At 42.4% G+C, this 19062-nt stretch overlaps 1 protein-coding gene across 1 annotated transcript in view; it reads left to right on the top strand.

Annotated features, from left to right (window-relative positions):
* The window catches only part of LOC126284445 (radial spoke head protein 3 homolog), a 333014-nt gene that overhangs the window by 254749 nt on the left and 59203 nt on the right, over positions 1–19062 (top strand). The window lies entirely within an intron of this gene.

The raw sequence follows: 19062 nt of genomic DNA on the forward strand, positions 1-19062 counted from the left end.
GACACCACTGGAGGCGGGCTGCACGATGTTGGGGCGTGAGCGGAAGACGGCCTAACGGTGTGCGGGACCGTAGCCCAGCTTCATGGAGACGGTTGCGAATGGTCCTCGGCGATACCCCAGCAGCAACAGTGTCCCTAATTTGCTGGTAAGTGGCGGTGCGGTCCCCTACGGCACTGCGTAGGATCCTACGGTCTTGGCGTGCATCCGTGCGTCGCTGCTGTCCGGTCCCAGGTCGACGGGCACGTGCACCTTCCGCCGACCACTGGCGACAACATCGATGTACTGTGGAGACCTCACGCCCCACGTGTTGAGCAATTCGGCGGTACGTCCACCCAGCCTCCCGCATGCCCACTATACGCCCTCGCTCAAAGTCCGTCAGCTGCACATACGGTTCACGTCCACGCTGTCGCGGCATGCTACCAGTGTTAAAGACTGCGATGGAGCTCCGTATGCCACGGCAAACTGGCTGACACTGACGGCGGCGGTGCACAAATGCTGCGCAGGTAGCGCTATTCGACGGCCAACACCGCGGTTCCTGGTGTGTCCGCTGTGCCGTGCGTGTGATCATTGCTTGTACAGCCCTCTCGCAGTGTCCGGAGCAAGTATGGTGGGTCTGACACACCGGTGTCAATGTGTTCTTTTTCCATTTCCAGGAGTGTATATAGATCAGAAATAAGATATGAGGTAAAATCGTATAAGATGTTCTATTACAAGGAGAGGTATGACTAGTTAGTCTGGATGTTCATAGATATTTTTTTTACCTACTCTGAATGCTATAAATAATGAGTAGTGTTCTTGAACTTAATAAATGACTGTATAGATGCTGATCTGTATCGGTATTTCATATGTCTGAAGTGAATGTAATGCCCTCATGTATGACTATTTGTGATTCGAACATGTGGAATCCTCTCAAACTACCCCGATTTTGCTCGTAAAACTAACAGAAATTGACTATCTATTCTCAAGGAATCATGATTGTTTTTATTATCATCATCACCACCACTGTGTGTTAAAAATACGTGTTACCGCAAGTCCTGTGTTATTTCATACTTCATAATATCTAGTTATAACGTAGACACTACTTGAATTTTAGCTCATTGTAGAACCTAGAAATGTTGGTGCTGTTCCCGACATGTGAGTAGATTGCATGGAACTGGCTATTCTGTGATGATAAAATTGCTTACGAAACTAGAATGCAAGTGTCTGTTGCTACATCAAATGATTGTCGGCTGGATGACAGAAACTTTACACACAGGTCGCTAGAGGTGGTATGGAGCAAAAATTTCAGATGTCATCACGCATACAGTATTTGTTTTAGATGTATCAGAGGAATCTTATAAGGTTATCTACTAGGTGATGTTAGGAGGTTCTGTTACTAGACATGCTCTCACGATTTTTTTCGTAAATGCCAGTGTGATATAGCACTGTGAAGGTAAAACGGGACCTGTCGTAGTGTTAAAAACAGCAACGTCCTCTTGAATTATAGCCTGTTGTCGTCAAATGTAAAACTATTGTGTTTTTTCTGACATGTGATCAAACGGTATTAAAGGCTGTATTAGGTAATGTTATTTCATGTGTCTGAAATGTTTGTAATACACATGTGCATGGCAGTTTATTTACAGACACTGATTTTAACGTGAGAGATGCTTTCATGCCTTGTAATTTTGTCCATTAAACTGAAAGAAAGCACTCCTACCTCTGCAGTTTGGTCGTCTGTAATCAGCAGCAGTGCTGTAGCTTTCTCCCTTTATTAGATGTCACAAAATAACAGGAGGCATGGTTCCTGAAGAGGGGCAGCAGCCTTTTCAGTAGTTGCAGGGGCAACAGTCTGGATGATTGACTGATCTGGCCTTGCAACATTAACCAAAACGGCCTTGCTGTGCTGGTACTGCGAACGGCTGAAAGCAAGGGGAAACTACAGCCGTAATTTTTCCCGACGACATGCAGCTTTACTGTATGATTAAATGATGATGGCATCCTCTTGGGTAAAATATTCCGGAGGTAAAATAGTCCCCCATTCGGATCTCCGGGCGGGGCTACTCAAGAGGAAGTCGTTATCAGGAGAAAGAAAACTAGCGTTCTACGGATCGGAGCGTGGAATGTCAGATCCCTTAATCGGGCAGGTAGGTTAGAAAATTTAAAAAGGGAAATGGATAGGTTAAAGTTAGATATAGTGGGAATTAGTGAAGTTCGGTGGCAGGAGGAACAAGACTTCTGGTCAGGTGACTACAGGGTTATAAACACAAAATCAAATAGGGGTAATGCAGGAGTAGGTTTAATAATGAATAGGAAAATAGGAATGCGGGTAAGCTACTACAAACAGCATAGTGAACGCATTATTGTGGCCAAGATAGATACGAAGCCCACACCTACTACAGTAGTACAGGTTTATATGCCAACTAGCTCTGCAGATGATGAAGAAATTGAAGAAATGTACGATGAAATAAAAGAAATCATTCAGATAGTGAAGGGAGACGAAAATTTAATAGTAATGGGTGACTGGAATTCGAGTGTAGGAAAAGGGAGAGAAGGAAACATAGTAGGTGAATATGGATTGGGGCTAAGAAATGAAAGAGGAAGCCGCCTAGTAGAATTTTGCACAGAGCACAACTTAATCATAGCTAACACTTGGTTTAAGAATCATGAAAGAAGGTTGTATACGTGGAAGAACCCTGGAGATACTAAAAGGTATCAGATAGATTATATAATGGTAAGACAGAGATTTAGGAACCAGGTTTTAAGTTGTAAGACATTTCCAGGGGCAGATGTGAACTCTGACCACAATCTATTGGTTATGACCTGTAGATTAAAACTGAAGAAACTGCAAAAATGTGGGAAATTAAGGAGATGGGACCTGGATAAACTGAAAGACCCAGAGGTTGTACAGAGTTTCAGAGAGAGCATAAGGGAACAATTGACAGGAATAGGGGAAAGAAATACAGTAGAAGAAGAATGGGTAGCTCTGAGGGATGTAGTAGTGAAGGCAGCAGAGGATAAAGTAGGTACAAAGACGAGGGCTGCTAGAAATCCTTGGGTAACAGAAGAAATATTGAATTTAATTGATGAAAGGAGAAAATATAAAAATGCAGTAAATGAAGCAGGCAAAAAGGAATACAAAAGTCTCAAAAATGAGATCGACAGGAAGTGCAAAATGGCTAAACAGGGATGGCTAGAGGACAAATGTAAGGATGTAGAAGCTTATCTCACTAGGGGTAAGATAGATACCGCCTACAGGAAAATTAAAGAGACCTTTGGAGAGAAGAGAACCACGTGTATGAATATCAAGAGCTCAGATGGCAGCCCAGTTCTAAGCAAAGAAGGGAAGGCAGAAAGGTGGAAGGAGTATATAGAAGGTTTATACAAGGGCGATGTACTTGAGGACAATATTATGGAAATAGAAGAGGATGTAGATGAAGATGAAATGGGAGATACGATACTGCGTGAAGAGTTTGACAGAGCACTGAAAGACCTGAGTCGAAACAAGGCCCCCGGAGTAGACAACATTTCATTAGAACTACTGACGGCCTTGGCAGAGCTAGTCATGACAAAACTCTACCAGCTGGTGAGCAAGATGTATGAGACAGGCGAAATACCCTCAGACTTCAAGAAGAATATAATAATTCCAATCCCAAAGAAAGCAGGTGCTGACAGATGTGAAAATTACCGAACTATCAGTTTAATAAGCCACGGCTGCAAAATACTAACGCGAATTCTTTACAGACGAATGGAAAAACTGGTAGATGCAGACCTCGGGGAGGATCAGTTTGGATTCCGTCGAAATGTTGGAACACGTGAGGCAATACTGACCTTACGACTTATCTTAGAAGAAAGATTAAGAAAAGGCAAACCTACGTTTCTAGCATTTGTAGACTTAGAGAAAGCTTTTGACAATGTTGACTGGAATACTCTTTTTCAAATTCTAAAGGTGGCAGGGGTAAAATACAGGGAGCGAAAGGCTATTTATAATTTGTACAGAAACCAGATGGCAGTAATAAGAGTCGAGGGGCATGAAAGGGAAGCAGTGGTTGGGAAAGGAGTGAGACAGGGTTGTAGCCTCTCCCCGATGTTATTCAATCTGTATATTGAGCAAGCAGTAAAGGAAACAAAAGAAAAATTTGGAGTAGGTATTAAAATTCATGGAGACGAAGTAAAAACTTTGAGGTTCGCCGATGACATTGTAATTCTGTCAGAGACGGCAAAGGACTTGGAAGAGCAGTTGAACGGAATGGACAGTGTCTTGAAAGGAGGATATAAGATGAACATTAACAAAAGCAAAACGAGGATAATGGAATGTAGTCAAATTAAATCGGGTGATGCTGAGGGAATTAGATTAGGAAATGAGACACTTAAAGTAGTAAAGGAGTTTTGCTATTTAGGAAGTAAAATAACTGATGATGGTCGAAGTAGAGAGGATATAAAATGTAGACTGGTAATGGCAAGGAAAGCGTTTCTGAAGACGAGAAATTTGTTAACATTCTACGAGAACGGATCCATCAAACACGTCGGTGACTAGCGGTAACCAGCAGTCAATTATTAAATCTACATCTGTTTATTAGTAATACGATGCAAGTTTGTGACTGGAATAAGGTGGATGGGCTAACAATTAGATCTATGGAACGTACTGCAGAAGTTTCCTCTAATAGACAGAAGAAAAAGTTTGATAATCTACAGAGGAATAGACAGGAAACGCCGGTAATAGACAACTCCCGAACGGTTGTAAATTTGTCCGGAAAAGAATTATCGAGGGATGAAATTTCTGTTCTCTCGAAAGGAGGAAACTTTGCAATTACTCCGATGAAGATATTGTAGCTAATATAGAGGCGAGGATTCGGTTGTTACCATCACACACTGCGGATGAAGTTAGGATGGAGACAGCAAGGATATTACGTAAAGCTAAGCCACCTAGCAGTAATTTGTCCCAAGGAGAAAAGAAGGCATTACGGGAGATTAATGAGGACAGGAGTATTATTGTACTTTCCGCTGACAAGGGAAACGCTACAGTGTTGATGAAGAGTGAAGATTACCACAGGAAGATCGACGATCTTTTGGATCCTACCATTTACAGGAAGCTGAACAAAGATCCTACAACAAAAGTGTTGACAGCTACTAACCAACTAATAAAAAAGTCTTCTATTCCTGCAGCAGATAAAAAAGATCTTTGTAAAACGGAAGCATTCCCTCCTAGATTATATGGGTTACCTAAGGTACATAAACCAAATGTCCCTCTTAGGCCGATTTTGAGTGCTATAGGATCCCCTACTCAAGAGTTGGCTAGATATCTTGCCTCATTGCTACAACCGTTTATCCGAAAGACTGATCATCATATTAAGAACTCCATGCACTTCATCGAAAAACTGAAGGGGATTACTATAAGCCCCAGTGATATCCTTGTTAGCTTTGATGTTGTATCTTTGTTTACTATGGTTCCGGTGAAGGAAACTCTGGCTTACATATCTGACATATTTCCTACTGATATAGTAGCCTTGTTCCGGCACTGCCTATCTACGACTTATTTCCAGTATAATAATGAGTTCTATGAACAAATTGATGGAGTGGCTATGGGTAGCCCCCTAAGCCCAGTCGCTGCTAATATTTTTATGGAATTTTTTGAGCAACAGGCACTTCAGTCAGCCAGACAAAGTCCTTTGAAGTGGTATCGGTATGTGGACGATACTTTTGTGATATGGAATCACGGAGAAGAGCAACTGAACGAATTTCTGAAGCATTTGAACAGCATTAATTCAAAAATTCAATTTACCATGGAGACAGAGAGTAATGGACAGATTAATTTTCTGGACGTTTCAGTAATTAAACGAGCAGATGGTACTCTTAGTCACAAAGTATACAGAAAAGATACGCATACCGACCGTTATCTTCATAAGAGTTCAAATCATCATCCCAGGCAGAAGAGAGGTGTCATCAAAACACTGGTGGACAGGGCCAATAGAATTTGTGAGCCAGCGTATTTACAAGAGGAACTAAATCATTTGCGGACAGTTTTTCGGAAAAATGGATATACTGATAAGGAGATAGATCGTGCACTCCACCCTAGAAAGAAAATGTCCGAAAACATGCAAAAACAACAACCTTCAGCAGGGAAAGTTTTTCTTCCTTACATCCATAATATTACGGACCGTATCGGAAAAGTGCTAGCCAAGTTTAGAATTGAAACAATCTACAGACCAACTAAGAAGATTAGTGAATGTTTAAGATCGGCGAAGGATGCACGACACCCTTTAGCTACTCCGGGTGTTTACAAAATTCCGTGTAGTTGTGGGAAAGTTTACATTGGAACAACTAAAAGAAGTATCAATACTCGCCTGACTGAACACAAGAGGAACTGCCGATTGGGACACACGGATAAGTCAGCTGTAGCAGAACATGTTTTCGACGACGGAGACCATGAGATAAAATTTAGCGAGACAAGCGTGCTAGCTAAGACATCGCATTATCATGCACGTATGTATAGAGAGGCGATAGAGATTTTTAAACACCACAATAATTTTAACAAGAAAGAAGAAGGTTTGAAGTTAGATAAAATATGGCGATCAACCTTGCATCAAAGATGTGACAATCGATTACCTTCGATCGAGAGTAATGACGCCAGTCAGAGATAGTTTTACTGTTGACATCACGTGACGAGTGGTGGTGCCCTCTACCCGCTCTATATATACAGGACCTCCGCGGCTTGGTAGCCAGTCGTAGACTCGCCTCGGAAGATGTTGTCCGCAGCTGGCAACGAAACGTCAGGGAGAAGAAGTTCTACTGTTCGACCACGGCCTCTCAGCCCGGAAGTTTTAACTACTGACAGTTGTTTTCCATCACAGAATGGGTGGCAGGGGTGGGATGCAGGCAGCGTGGGGGGGGGGGGGGGGAATATGGAGGGTGGGGGAAGCTTCGATCAGCATCGGTGGCTTGCAGAAGCAGTAGCAGCTGCCCATTTGAAATGACAATTTAGATGTGTAATTAGAACAGTGAGGTATTTTCAATCAGTTGTTGTAGTATGTATTGGCTTTCCTGAATTTCGATTACCAGGGCTAGAGGATGACTGTAGAGCAATGCAGTGGAAGGCGTGTTTAGCAAACTCTGACGTCAAACAGTGATAGACACAGATCTCAGTCTTATGCTTACGAGTAATACATTATTAAACTCCTCCGTTTCCAACACCAGCATTTCGTTAGTTGTCAATATTTCTGGCCAAAAATAAAGATAGTACATTCCCCTTCAGCCTTTTTTTCTCGCCAGGTTGCTAGATGAAGGATAGAGTTTGAGTGTGCCTGCCACTAGTTTCTGTTTCCCAGAGCTGCGCCGACATTCCACCCCATCCTCCATTTGAGATTGACTAGGATATTAAAAATGTCGATGCACTTTCCGGAATTCGAATCTCAGTCCTCCTGAAGGATAACGCAAGTTGTATGGCAATTTTGAGCTGTATTTTGATTTTAGGCGCTCCTTTTGTAGCGCTGTACATATGGTTGTGTAATTAGAACTGATCTTCATGATTAATTATGTAATTAGGACTGATCTTTACTTCAGTTTCCCTGCCCCCTGGGGGGGGGGGGGGGAGAGGGAGGGGAAGGATGAATGAGTTTGCACTTGGGGTTTCCCAAGAGCACCGCCATTTTTAATATTCCCGTCAACTCCCAAGTGGATCACGTCGGCACAGCCCTTGGAAACAGAAATTCCGCACAAAATTCGAAATTCCCGCCAAATTTGACAATCCCGCCAATAGGGTAGGTTGGGAAAGGGAGAGGGAGGGGGCAGGGACCATTTACTACCATATCAATTTTATATCAAAATTTCGCTTGGAACCTATCGGCTATTTTAACTCCCGCACCACGTCCTGGGGGTTGCTCTGAAATAGATGCCAATGACGAGGGACTAGAACACTGGGTAGACGGGGTGAGTTTTAAAGTAATAAATGGTGCGAAAAATTCCACATCCTTCAACAGTGGAAGATGGCACAGAGGATACAACCCATAGTAGGTCTTTGTTAGTCACAGAAACAGAGGTCAGAATTTAAAAATTGAGAGAATCCTGACACCATGGACGTAACGGACCAATAATCTTCATAGTAAGTGTGGCTAACAAACCAGAAGTAGTTCCCTTTAAAAGACGCTTTAATTAAAGAAAATCAGGGCTATGTTGTACAGAAGAAATGGACAGAGAAATCATTCAGTTTGAACTACGAACCAGTTCCTATTACAACATTTTGCTGCTGATAAAAAATAATATCCGTAAAGTACGTACATACTGAAGAGCTGTAGGACTGAATACAACGCTAGCCTGGAACGAGGAACGAAAAAACATTTCCAAGAATACCACTCCATGTACGACGACGATCCTTTTTGAAAAATCACTATTCAAGCAGACGAAGAAGACCTACATGCAGTATCAACAGCGCGAACGGGTAGATTGTCTAAGCTAGTAATGAATCTCAACATGAAAGCTGGCGAACGTGGAAGTTAGTAAAAAGATCACTGCAGCGATCATACAATTCCAACACCAGGCCTAACGGGAGTAACTCCCGACAGGATAGGTCACCACCTTCTATTAAAAGCGAAAATGCCATATATAGTGAAAAGGCACAAAATCCAACGTAATGTAAGAATGAAGTGGACGCCCTCACCACACCGTTCAGTAACGAGGAGATAAGAAGAACGCTCCATCAAATGAAAGAACAAAAAGCTGCTGACTCGCATGACAACCACACTCAACAAATTAAGCGTTTTGGGCCTGCAGCCCTAAAATGGACTGTACACTATAACTGCATCATTACCACGCACATCACGAAGCTCTGGAGAGAAGCCAAGGCGGTAACTCTGCTAAAACCAGGAAAAGAACCTACAGATCCACAGAGTTTCAGGCTTGTGTCACCTCTGTGTCATCTCTACAACGCACTTGAAAGAATCGTCTATGACAGAATTTTAGCACAAATATTCAATCTTATTCAACACAGAGGACACCTTCGAACGGTAGCTGATAACTGGAATCGCTTTTATAGGTGTCTCTGCTGTCTCAGATACTATCAGTCGCCAACGGCTGCTCATTAATTTTTCTGACATGACTAATGAATTACCACTGGTGACATTAGTGCAATGTCTCCTTCAAACCAAACATTTTAATGTGATGTTACAGGTAAGGAATAGCCACGGAAAACGCAAAATAAAGGCCTACCCAAAGGCAGTGCCCTGTCACTAGTCTTATATAACAACTTTGCAAACGGGCAGCCTCTAAACGCTGACAGGAGACAGTTAATATACACCGATGATACTGCCGTGGTCGCACAACGAAAAACGTGTGAGGAAGTGTAAGGGAGACTGATGCGGACTCTCGAAGCCTTAGGTGTCTACTACAGAGAGATTTTCCAGAAGCAAAATCGCTGTAAAACTCGGGTGTGTGCCTTCCAACATAGAAATAAAGATGCACGTACAGACCTTATCATAGCAAATAGAAAGCTGTTTACATTAAACATGCACTCACACTGGACAAACAATTATTTGCATCCTGGATAAAACACGCTAGTACCGTGTAGCACCGCATCAGTCGTTGATGGCGGCCTCAATTCCGAGAGAGAGAGATCAAGTTTCTTCAGACATGCCATATCCAGCAAAAGCCCACTCACTGATGATTTCATCCCGTACAGTTACCAAAGAATGGGGATATTTATTAGTATGTTTCACCCGCCGTATCGGATAGCCCCAGAAATTTTCTGTGTGATGAAAACTGGGTAATTTCGAAGGCCAGTCAGGATGCAATTAGGTTCCTGAGTGTTCGTCAAACCAGAAACGTATGTCTGTAGTCCTTTGAACAGAGCTGTTGTCTTCCCGGAAGACGGGAGTGTGTACAAAATATTCGTTATAAAGATGTAGAAGGAAAGGTAGTGCGCTGCATCCGAAAGTATAGAAATACACATCGTAGATCATGTTCACGATAACCCGAACGACTGTGCCTTAAGATATGTCACGAAAAGCAGCCCAAAATCATCACAGAAGAATCCCGCTCTGAACTACACCGTCCACATACTATGAGTTAAATGTTCCATTGGGTCGTCGGTGGCCTCGACGCCTTGCATCATTTGTAAAGAGACAAGATCACTATCCATCGGATCACTCTAACCACCTTCACTTATCTATCGTCCAGGTTGTGTGTCGTTGCGCTTACTGAAGACCTGCAGCCATTATACCGCTTCGGGCAGTGGACATTTCGCACGTACCCGACTCTAAATATACATCACATGCAGTTCACTGGGCAAAGATCGCACGGTAATTGGTTAAGCTCGCCCTGCATTTCCTAATAACAGCTATTCCTGTCGCGTTTCAAACCAGCTGTCACTGTGAAAGCGTGACACTGGGCTCCGCGCCCCGAAGTGGGCGACATTTTTACGATCACCGTTCTTACATCAGTTTACATGGCTGCGACTGCTTACACCATTCCGTCCAGAGCTGATGCTCAGTCCGCGGTCTTACACCGACAGATTGGGCTGCTGAATTCACGGTGCGCTCGTGGGCACGTCGGACACCATAGTTAGTTTCTACCATTTTGTCTAGTGTCCACGTCGAGTGATCTTATTGCGCCAATTCCATGCAACGTCTGGTGCACGCACACACACCATCTCTCAGCAGTGGAGGGTCACATAACCGCCTGGTACCTATACTACAGAGCTTCGAAGTCATCTAGCGTTTTTTATTTTTTTATTTTTTATTTATTTATTTTTAGCTTATGCTTATGTATCTCATCAGTTGCGTATTAAAGCTAGTTGTTCTGTGACTAAACAGTGTGTGACGCCTTTATTTATTTTTCAAGGTCAAATGGAGATCACAGTGAAAATCAAGAATGTTTTATTTGCGTCATTTAGTGTGGTGTCACCGCCAGACACCACACCTGTTAGGTGGTAGCCCTTAAATCAGCAGCGGTCCGTTAGTATACGTCGGACCCGCGCGTCGCCACTATGGTGATTGCAGACCGAGCGCCGCCACACGGCAGGTCCAGAGAGACTTGCTAGCACTCGCCCCAGTTGTACAGCCGACTTTGCTAGCAATGGTTCACTGTCTACATATGCTCTCATTTGCAGAGACGACAGTTTAGCATAGCCTTCAGCTACGTCATTTGCTACGACCTAGCAAGGCGCCATGTTCCGCTATTATAATTACTATCCTCAACAGTTAATTCTGGACAGATAATATTGTGAATCATGTACCGTCAAGAGCGACGTTCATCATTAAAGGCTTGAAGTTAAGTATCAAACTAATTACGTCCGCTTTCTGAATCCTCATTCCTTGTCATGTTCCAGACCTCACGTGAGTATAGTTCTTCCCTCCTCACGCCAACGTGCGTGAGCTAAAACGCGTGCGTCTCGGCCTCCACTCGTAACGCGGTGTTGGCTCTTCTGCTAACACAAAATTTAGCTAGAGCTGACAGCTATTTCTCTACGTAGTCGCCACTCCCACTTACACATATGTTGCAGCGTTGTACCAACTTCCCAGTACCCTCGCCATAAAAGGCAGCCACCTGCGCTTTCTGCTAATTCTTGTCTGTATCAAAATGTTCTCTTCATGTTAACAAACAGATGAAAGACAGAGGTAGCAAGGCCGAATGACTAAACTTTCCATAGAAAATGCTGCAGGTGAATCTTCGTAGGAGCTGGAGTGTGTGGCCAAGCATTGTCATGAATAAGGAAAATGCCTGATGACAACATTCCTCTTCGCTTGTTCTGAATTGCCCTTCGTAAATAGTTTTCCCGATTCGCGTGCTCCGCTAGCTGAACAAGATCATTGTTCGATACTCGCTTCCTTCCCTAAAAGTCTGCGTCGTGATTGTCTGTACTTCCTGCTTCAATGTTCCTGCACCATTTCCACACTTTACTGTCACATGGGTAGTATTTTATGGGCTGCATGAAATCTGACGAAAATCCTCAGCATGAAGAAATCGAATAACAGCACGCACTTCAAACGTGGCAGGAACCTTATTGTTCCACACGTCTTTATGTGCTCGCTGTGGACTCAGGAATGAAGAGTGCGACGTGATGTGTCAATGGACGTGCTAGAGGCATTGTGCAACACATCTACACAAAGCTTCATCGCAGTTGCCCTGTAATTTTAATATCAGACCGATGGCACTTTGTTTGTTGCTTGAGGTTACGAGACAATGAATGAAGTTATTTGATCGGGAAGACCGTTAATTGCAATATTTTATAACACTTACTAGCTTAGTGGCCTCTGATTCGCTCTCGTACATTGTATGGCCTGCACAGTCTTCTTTGTTTTTATTTAATTGAATTTTTATGTTGTTCACTAACTGAAACACCTTCTAAGCTTTTCACGCTATTTAAGGCCATATAAGCATGGTCTTTTCCGAATATACTTCTGACCAACATCCCGTAATAAATATTTCTTTACACCTAACCAAGAAAGAAAATACCAGTTTTCATAAACTTAGCTTTAAAATTTAATTAATGTAACGAAATATTTTCTTAAAATTTTCATCCCCTATTGCACTATCCTAGAGGCTGAATATCCAGAAACACTGAAACACGTATCTTTTAATTTTTAACCGAGAAGTCAAATACTAGGTCTTTATTAATTATTTATTTTCAAGAAAACTTTCACCCACTATTTTACCCCCTTAGTGGTTGAATTTCCATAGATAATGAAACTCGTTATTTTATTTTCTTTCTGAGAAACCAAATACCGGTTTTCGTAGTTACAACTTCAAAATTCCCTTAATAGCGACGTACTTTCAGAAAGCCTTTCATCCCCTATTTGAACAGGAGTGGAATTTCGAATTATCCCTTCTTAAACGGTGTCCAAGATCCACACCGTTTCAAAACTTCAAGTTTCTATCCTTGGCGGTTTGGGCTGGGCGATGATGAGTCAGTTAATGAGCCTGACCCTGTTTCACCCCTTTAGGGGTTGAATTTTCAAAACTAGTGAAACACGTATTTTTTTCATCTCCAACCGAGAAGCCGAACACCATTTTATTTTTCAAACACATTGCTTAAAAATGTTTTCGCAGTGTTATATTTTCATGGAAAGCTTCCCCCCTATTTTACCCCCTTAGGGGCTGATTTTCCAAAAGCAGTGACATGCGTAAGTTTTCTTTGTAAGAGAGAAACGAAATACAGTACAAATTGTCAGAGATTTAGCTTAAAATATGTTTGAAAAATGAAATACATCCATAAAAACTTTCATCCCTGTTTCACCCTGTAGTGGGTTGAATTTCCAAAAACAGTGAAACACAATTTTTTTTATTTCTGACTGAGAAGCTAGATTTAAATTTTCATAAACTTGTCTTTCAAAATGCTTACATAATAAAATATTATCCTAAAAATCTCATACTCTATTTTACTCCCTCAGGAGTTCAGTTTCCGAAAACACTGAAATGTCTATTTTTTTTATTTGTAACCGAGAAGTCAAATACCAATGTTCACACTACAGGGTGTTTCTTTACTCCTGACCGAGAAACCAAATCCCAGTTTTTATTGGTCTACCTTTAAAATAGCGATATTTTTCAAAAAATCCTTCAACCCTAATTCACCCCCTTAGGTTCGGAATTTCCAAAAATCTCATCTTAAACGACGTGTACAGTGTAAGAGCCACACGTTATCCAAGTTTCTATCTTTAGCGGTTTGGGTTGGGTGATGATGAGTCAGTCAGCCACTCAGTCAATCTGTCAGAACATCACCTTTTACATACGAAGAATATTTCCAATAAATCTCATTTTCTCATACTGTGATATCTCTCGATTAATATTTGTGCTAAATTTAGTAACAAAAACCCTTTGTTTGAAGTGATTAGACACATACTACTGACTTTCTTCTTTCAGAAAGATCTAGTCGATTCTAGATGAGAATAGGAAGCGTAATCATTGTGTTTGTCAATACCCACACGCATTTACTGCAGATCAACAAAAATCACCGAATCGCCAAAAGTGCAACAGTCAGATACTCTTTCGTGCGCTCCGCCAGTACATCTAACAATCGAACCTGACAAAGTTAAAGCAAAGTAAATAAGGTCATAAAACGTCTTTCGAAACTCAAGATAAACCGTATGTAGACCACTTCAGAACCATTAGTTATACCTACAGACAGACAGACTTCTAGGAAATTAGCTGTCGAATAGAGTACACAGATGTGCGCAGATGACAGTTTTCTGTTATCATAACAGTAATAAACATTTGAAATATTCAATAACTGTTTTCGTCTGTAAGACGGGTTCTTAGCACCAGAAACGTGAACCAGTGTAAAAGAAAATCATCTCGAAGTAATTATTCAGTTGCTCAGGATTTTTGGTGTATTAAGAACTGCAGAAGAGTTCTTTCATTCTTTTTTTCAAAGTGTAACTGAGATGTGTTGGCACACTATTTATACTCTGAAGCTTGATAAATAATCTTAAGTCACGTGGTAATACCACGGACCGTGAAGCACAAGGTTCCGAGTTCAAGCCACAACCGAGAAACAGTGTCTTTCGCCGGAAAGTTTGGTTTTTTACTTTGTCAATAACCAGTTGGTTTAGAGTAAAACATGTAATAACAAATCGCATATTATAAAGTAATTCGGTGTTAGCAACGTAGTCTTCTTGGCTACTTAGAGGCAATAGGATAATTCTGACGTCGCCGCATAGTCACTGACTATGATGGATAATTCTGCCGTTCGTCGTTTCGTTATCAAAATCAGTATATTTCACAATTTGCTCCATCACTCATAATCCAAGCCAACAAGAGAAAGGACAGAGTCTTCGTTGTATCTAAATCTAAGAGAGTATAGTGATTTTGCACTACAAGTCCTCCTGTCGAAGAATTTTTGAATTATGTTTTTCGAAATCTCGCTGTTCATTTAGAGTTGATAACAACCTCTACCTTCTCAGACAAGTTAGTACAGTATCGGATGTTAAATAAAAATTACTACTGCATTTTGACTAAACAGCCTCCTCAGTGTTCAGAGCTATTACTTCGCAAAACGCCCACCCTCGGTAGCTGAATGGTCAGCGAGACGGATTGTCAATCCTCTGGGCCCAGGTTGGATTCCCTGCTGGGTCGAGGAATTTTCTCCGCCCAGGGACTGGGTGCTGTGCTGTCATCATCATCATCATCCTATCATCCTCATCGAATGCAGGTCGCCGAAGTGGCGTCTAATTGAAAGAACGGCACCTGGCGATCGGTGTGCCCGACGGGAGGCTCTAGCCATACGATTAAATAACTAAACTTCGCAAAATTGGCTTCGTAATTGGCAAAGCCGAATACTGCAGGCGGAAGAAAGTCTTTCTGGCTGGTAGAAGTCACATACTGTCGATAATCAGCAAATAATGTGCTGATGTCCTCAGTAAAATGCTAAAATCGACTCACAGGAATCAGATAGAGAATTCAATTTCGGTGGCTGATTTGGCGCGTTTTTAGAAGACAAGGTATTTTCCATGTAAAGAGTTGCATAACTCTTCATTTCCTCCGTTACATCGAAACATCCACAGTGTCGCAAATTTACTGCGGCACAATGAAGTAGACGATAGAGCTTCCGGAAAATGTGAAATTTGAGTTTTAGGTGATGTTTGTGTGTTTTTGTTTTATGGTTTATGGTTCATGGACCGTCAACACCCAGGTTATCTGTGCACTTACTAAACTAGGAAAAAAGAATGGGACTAAAACGTCTAAAATATTACAAAAGATGTACGAGGGTTGATCAGTAAGTAAATCCCACTTTCTTCTCAGAACGTATTTATTGTTAAGAGTCAAAATTTGGTGACAATATACATCAACATGTCTCGTCCATGTCCTATTTTTCTACGTAGTCTGCATCATGTTCTACGACCGTACGCCAACGTTGTAGAAGAGCATGTATTCCCTGCTGGTAAAAGCTCTTGTCCTGTATGCGTAGTCATGTTTTCACTGCATGACTGACACCCTCGTCATCTTCAAAGTGTGTTCCCGTAGAGATCCTTTAAGTGGCCCAAAGAGACGGAAGTCCGAGGGTGCCATGTCTGGACTGTAGGGTGGATGAGGTAATGATGTCCAAACCCATTTGGCTATGTGTTCCCGGGTTCTCAGACTTGTGTGTGGTCGCGCTGTTGGAGCAAGATCTCTGCTGGATTCTTGTTCAGTCTAAGACGGACGGTTCTTCAGTTTATTCAGAGTCTTCACCTATGCCTCTGAATTGATGGTTGCCCCTCTCGGCATCACATCCACGAGAATGAGGCCACCACAATCCCAGAAGACTGTCACCATGTCTTTTCTGGCAGATGGAGTTGTCCTGAACTTTTTCTTTTATGGTGAATGAGGATGATGCCACTCCATGGACTGCCTTTTTGTTTCTGGCGCAAAGTGGTGCACCCAACTTTCGTCCTCCGTAACGCTCCAGCAATTCAGATGAAATGGCCTTTGTTTGTATCTTGTGGTCCCTGTGAGCATTCGTGGAACCCATCGTGAGCACCTCTTTGAATATTCGAGAGTCTCGATCATTGCAGACGCACTTCCAGTGCTGGCGGACACTTTAGAGACAACTAGCGAGTTGTGATGCGCTGCTCGGCACGAATAATGGCATCCGCATGATTCAGCATGTCTGGAGCAGTGGCTGTGACAGGATGTCCCGAGCATGGCTCATCATGGAGCTCTGTTTCTGCATTTCCTGGGCTGTAACTTGCTTTACCCGTCGTCCTACTGTACTCCTATCAACTGCAGCATCGCCATGCACCGAACACGAACGTTTATGGATGTTTACCATGGTTTCGTTTTCTACACACAAGAATTCAATAACAACACGCTGCTTGTAACGTGAGTCTTATGTAGACGCCATTTGGATGCTGTACTACGACTCTGCCATCTGCCAGAACGGTTCGAAACTTCACCGGCGCAAAGAACAAACATCAAATATGAAGCACCAACAAGTACGTTTGTCTATATACAATAATGGCTTCTTTAAAAATGTGGGTCATTAGTTACTGAATGACCCTCGTAAATGTCAGTCTGACATAAAAAATGCACGCAATCTCCCTGTATCACTGGTGTTGTCCCGCATAATCACGTTATCTCACGTCCTCTAAGATACCGTAAATTTGGTCAAATGTTCTAAAATTTTCAATTAAAAGGTCAGCAATACCAGAGGAAAGCGAGAACAATTACACTGGGAAACGTGCCTGGTTGATCACTTACCATAGGTGAGACAGCCATCCTATTTTGGGTGGTAAGGAGATTGAATGTTAGACTTAATCATGGTTTCGTTTTGAGACTCCAACACCAAAGGTGTTTCCAGACTAAATCTTGGGCGTACACGTCAGGAAGAACGACACCCGTTCTGTAGCGGCTGTTTCGAGATAGAAAAATGCCTCGTCCTAGCTGGAATGTGTTGCCTAGAACTGCGGCCCTCTCCACGTGGAAAAATACTCACAGCCCCAGGGAGCATGGCCTTCGTTTGCACTAACCATTTTACTTTTCCGGCTATTACCATCTCGTATCCTTTCAAACTTGCCATCTGCAACAGACGTGTTATTGTGACTCTCGTTGAGGAACTAAATATATCTATTTATCTATAAATATAATTTTGCTATGCGAAAATATTTTTCAGTCATACTTTGGAGTTACGTACAGTTACTTTCCAGTACCTCTCCTCATCTGTATTTTCATTTGTTGTATAAATAAATATGGTACTCTTTCTTTAAATACCACAGGAGAGCCCGTAAAGCCTGTTGTCAAGGACACAGTACATGGTCATTGGAACAGTGGTCCCAGGCTATGTTCACGGAGGAATCCGGGTATAGTCTCAACAATGATTCTCGGCGGGTTTTCATCTGGCGTGGACCAGGAACCAGATACTAACCCCTTAATGTCCTTGAAAGGTACCTGTAGGGAGGTTGTGGTTTGATGGTGTGGGGTGCGGTTATGATTGGTGCACGTACACCCCTGCATGTCTTTGACAGAGGAACTGTAACAGGTTAGGTGTACCGGGACGTCATTTTGCACCTGTGTCCACCTTTTCAGGGGTGCAGTGGGTCCCACCTTCCTCCTGATGGATGATAACGCAGGGCCCCACCGAGCTGCCATCGTGGAAGAGTACCTTGAAACAGAAGATATCAGGCGAATGGAATGGCCTGCCTGTTCTCCAGACCTAATACCCATCGAGCACGTCTGGGATGCTCTCGGTCGACGTATCGCTGCACGTCTTCAAACCCCTACGACACTTCAGGAGCTTCAACAGGCACTGGTGCAAGAACTGGAGGCTATACCCCAGCAGCTGCTCGACCACCTGATCCAGAGTATGCCAACCTGTTGTGCAGCCTGTGTACGTGTGCATATCCCATATTGATGTCGGGGTACATGCGTAGGGAACCGTGGCGTTTTGTAGCACATGTGTTTCGCGACGGTTTTCTCAACTTATCAGCAATACTTGGACTTACAGATCTGTGTCGTGTGTGTTCCGTATGTGCATATGCTATTAGCGCCAGTTTTGTGTAGTGCCACGTTGTGTGGCACTATATTCTGCAATTAGCCTTAATCTCTGAGCATGAGTGCACTTTAATGATGAAAAAAACTATAGGAGGTACGCACTTTAACATTTTACACTTTACAATCAGAAACTGATGACAAAGTAATTTTCGTTCTGACCATACAAGGGAAAAACATTACAAACTTCCCTACACTACAAAGAAAACTGCACAATCATGAACATCCCTCTCTATACCCAGTCAAACTATCCAGTGACACACAAGCAAGCAAGCTTCAACTTCATGCTCTACAGATTAAGTAGAATATCCTAGACAAACATAACTACATGCAAGAGTTAAGCACAACAAATAGCAATTCTTATATACCCATATGATAGAAAAACTGAGCAGTTATATGAAAACAGACAGTAAGTTAAACAAGTCACATGCACATATCTCCCTACACATGAAGACAGAAGTACCTAACCCACAGACAGTGACAACACATAGGGCACAAGAGAACCAGAATTTACACACAATAATAATGCAGTGCATCAATGAGCAAAATTTTAAAGAACGAGGTCTTTTTTAGGATACTGAAATAATAACTACAGAAAAAAATAATTCGAAACTCAAGGTACACATACTGGGATAG

This window comes from Schistocerca gregaria, chromosome 8 (genome assembly GCF_023897955.1).
Source record: "Schistocerca gregaria isolate iqSchGreg1 chromosome 8, iqSchGreg1.2, whole genome shotgun sequence".
NCBI lineage: Eukaryota > Metazoa > Arthropoda > Insecta > Orthoptera > Acrididae > Schistocerca > Schistocerca gregaria.